Source organism: Egretta garzetta, unplaced genomic scaffold (genome assembly GCF_000687185.1).
Source record: "Egretta garzetta isolate BGI_Z169 unplaced genomic scaffold, ASM68718v1 scaffold133, whole genome shotgun sequence".
Classification (NCBI taxonomy): Eukaryota; Metazoa; Chordata; class Aves; order Pelecaniformes; family Ardeidae; genus Egretta; species Egretta garzetta.
This window is the reverse complement of record NW_009259111.1, coordinates 4,097,276-4,101,287: the sequence shown is the minus strand read 5'-3', so window position 1 is coordinate 4,101,287 and position 4,012 is coordinate 4,097,276.

Below are 4,012 nucleotides of genomic sequence, written 5' to 3'. Positions count from 1 at the left end.
CTGGGCGGGGGATTCCCTCCGTCACCTCCGCGCCGTGAGCGGGGCTGCGGGCTGGGGGAGGGCATGAGGAGCGCGACTCCCGCAGGAGGGCGAGGGGCCGCCGGGGCTGCGGGGCAGGGAGGGAGCGGGCCCATACAGGAGAGCCCGTGCTCTGGAGCAAACGCTCCCTGCTCTCACCTGTGGAAAAAATTTGCCCAGCAGAAAAAAATGGATGTCTGCGGCCCGTTAAAGTGTTTTAGCCTTTTTCTCAGGAATCAGGTGTCCCTGCCCACGTTTGACCCAGGTATGGTTTAGACATCTGTACCAAGGATGGAAAATGTTCAGTAAAACCCAGGCGCACTTATTGAAACTATTTGACCTCAGAGGGAAAAGAAGTTGTGTGGGACGGTGAGGTCTGGAGTGGCTGTGAGACCCCCAGCTAGTGCTTGAGCAAGCTGCAGCCATATTTATCACAGCAAGTATTTGATTCCTCCAATAAAGCAATGCGGTAATGGTTTAGTAATGACGCACCAGAGGAGAGCTGAGGCCTGAGTTACGTTCAGCTATCACTTTAGCAAATGACTCTTTTCACATGAGCTATGATGTATAAATTTGCATTTCACGTTCCTCTTTCAACTCTAGCCTCTGCTTACCTTTATTCTGCAGCCTTTGAAGAGACTGACTTCACCTTGTGAAGCAGCATTTTGGTGCACATGTAGTAGCACCACAATTTGATTGCTTGTGCAATACGAATTTGTTGTTTCGGGTAACTAGCAGTGACAGAGTTTGGACGTTGGGGAAATGGGATGGTTTTTGGTAACATCTCTCAAGGGTGCTAGGGTTTTTACTCTCCTTTTGGAATATCATTTGAGATGAGAAATTCGGTTCTTTTTCCGACATGGAAGCACTTCAGCAATTCAACTGTGTGATTTCATTGACTTCATGATTAAAATAGTTATGGGTATTTTTAAGGTACCATGAGCTAAAATTTATCTCCATTCTGCAGTTACAAATGTTGGTGACATTTCAACTCATTCAAAATCAATGCCAAAGATTTGTCTTAGTGGGGCAGAGGGCTAACTGAGAGAATCTGAAAAGGTAAAAAACATCCATTAATGATCTAGTCCACAGTCCCTGCGCCTATGACTTTTCAGAGGGGCTATCACAGTGGTGGCTCTTTTGTTACATGGTTTGGGTTTTGCAAAAATTCCTAATCTTCAGCGCCCATTTTCTACTTAAATGTCTTTGAGTACAGACAAAGATAAGAACTGTTAGTCACATTCTGTCATTATCCCCAAAAGATAAAATTTTTATTTAAAGAAAAAAGTATTTGTTTTGGACTCGGTACAAGTTTGTTCTTTCACTGTATCCAGTGCTGAAAAGCGATATGTCCCAAGGAGATCAGCTATTGACCACCCTTACGCATTTAGAAGTGTATCTCCCAGCTGTTTCTGAGAAGCAGAGTAGCAAACTTGTGGAAACACTTCACTGTTATTACAGAGGTTCTTTGATCCAGAAGGAATGAACAGATCTATTTTTAAAAAAATCTTTATTGAACAGTTTAAAAAGTAAAAATAATCTGTATTCAAAATAGTCCTAGGTATACAATAATGCATAATAAGCATAAATGAGAAATAGTTGTATGCTGTAACACCTGAACATGTAAATTGGGATATCAAGGCTTGGTGCTGGCTGCATGACCCACTTGAGACACTTAAACTCTCCAGAGCATTGATTTCATTTGCAGAAAAGGCAATTTTACCTAATATTTAGCCAGTGTTATAGCATATTCTGCCACTGTGTGTTTCTGGGTATATTGGAAAAGGCACCCTGGGACTTGCACGCATAGTGGTTACCTTGGGCAAAGTGGTGACAAAATGGTGGGACTTGGACAAGCAATACAAGGAGACTGCCAGTAATTGCCCATGAGTGTGCTTAAGTGCATGAATTGACCTAAGTGAAAAATTCAGGAGAAGGCCATAACCAGGTAGTGAACTCTGCTCGGACTAATCTTCCAGTGAAGGTGTCCTTGAGGCCTCCTTCCCTGCTGCTGCCACCAGAACTAACATTCACTTTCCAGTGTTATTCCCAAAGATGGGTTTGTCCAGAAAGATGTTGCCTTGTATGGTGGGGCCCGAAAAAAATTCCTTGCAAAGAACAAATCCTGAGGTGGTCTTCTCAGTTTTGTGTGGCCATAGTGGAAAGGATGAAGGACAGCATGATCTCCACCTAGAGACCTTAAGTGAATTCGTCACTCTTGAGAGTAGGCAGCAGCAAGGGCCCTTTCTGTGCAACCATAGGTAGTGCTTATGGCAAGCATTTAGAAGTATGCTATTGTTAATACCTGTTTAGAAGCTCTGTGGCTGTAACTCATAATTTCAGTACCGGTTAGGTCTCCCCAGAGCTTTCAGTTTGGATGCTGTATTTAGGGTATTGGTGCTGCTATAGCCATTCTGATCTGTCCCAGATTATGTGTTTGGATGGTTTGGGCATTGCTTTAGAAGTACAGGTACAGGAGCGTGTGTATGAACAAGCATTCAGCAGATAAAGAGAATTTGTAAAGTTTCTCTTAAGTGTTGTTGCCCCTTATACTTGTTCCACATTCATCTTTCCTCTCCTTTTTTTTTCAGAGTGTGATTGAAAAGGAAGCTGGGAAGGCAGAGGCAGATTGTACTTCCTATGCTGAGAAGCATAGACAGACTCATCCTATATACGGTAGACAGGTATTGTTAACAAACTTTGAGATCATATTCATAAGCATATGTGCCCTCTCAGCAGAAGCAGCATGTGGGCAAGAAGAGCTTATTATCTACAGTAACTGATTGATTTCTCTTTTGTTTTTCAGAGGATGGAGAGTGGGAAAATAGCTGATTGTGAGTTTATCTAAAATTAACAGAGTTTGTCTCTTCAGGTGGAGGGCCCAGAATGTGTTTTGGAAAAGGAAGAGAAAAAGACCTAAAATCTGAGAATGTGTGGATACGTTTGGCTACAAAGATGGGCATGAGGATTGTCTCTGAGAAACAGACATGGCAGCATTTCAGGGAAAAAGAAGAGGCAAGTAAGTCTTGCTTTGAAAAATTTAAATGTTGGGCTCTTTGTTATGTTGGAATTCAGGCAAGGTAAAAGACAGTCTTACGTGCTGGAAACTGTGGAGGAGGCTGCACCTACATTTCAGGTCACCAACTCTTAAAGGAGAAGACTTGTAGAAGTAGGTCAAACATTACCAGTAGTATTTGGTTTTACATGGCACTAGTTAGTAGCTTTGCTCTGTTCATACTTGGTGAGCTGTATTTTAGCAGTGAGAGGGATGGATTCCATTGCTCTTATTCATGTTGAGTTGCAGTCAGTGGAACTAATTCTTGAATAAAGTATGCTCAGCATGAGGACGAGTGATGGAATCTAGCCCAGATGGAAATATCTTTTAAACTGCTGCTCTATTAGAGAACAGCCATCTCAACATAGGCAAATCTAGCATGTTGCTGAAAGTGCTTCAAGACATTCTTGTGGCACACTGCAGTATTTTTACAGATGAATACAGGGGATATTTGAAAACAGTCCCCCCCCAAAGTTGAATCATACTAACAGAAAGATTGGGAAAGCATCTGCATTGTAATTGTCTGACCTATGTATGTTACAACACCAGCAGGAAGTAGGTGGGGTTTGGTTTTTTTCAGAAATGGCTACTTAACTGCAGCTGTGCATAAAAGTCAGTGAAAATGTTTCATTGCGCAGTGTTCTTAATGCAGTTTTCTGACACTTATTTTCATTCTGTGGTCTACTCTTCCATCACGTGCAGCTTGCTTAGTAGCAGAAAATTACTAGTGCAGGTTTGTATATATATGAAGAATCTCTTGGAGAGGAATACTGATGCAAAGTGCCTTTTTTAACATTGAACTGAATTCATTTTCAAGCATAGTGAGAGATACATAAAAATTCAAGACAATATTTCAATGGAGCAAACCCCAACTGCATAAAATATTTGTATATAGTGACAAAAAAACCCTAGCTGCAGGCAGCTGATCTAGCCAGTGTA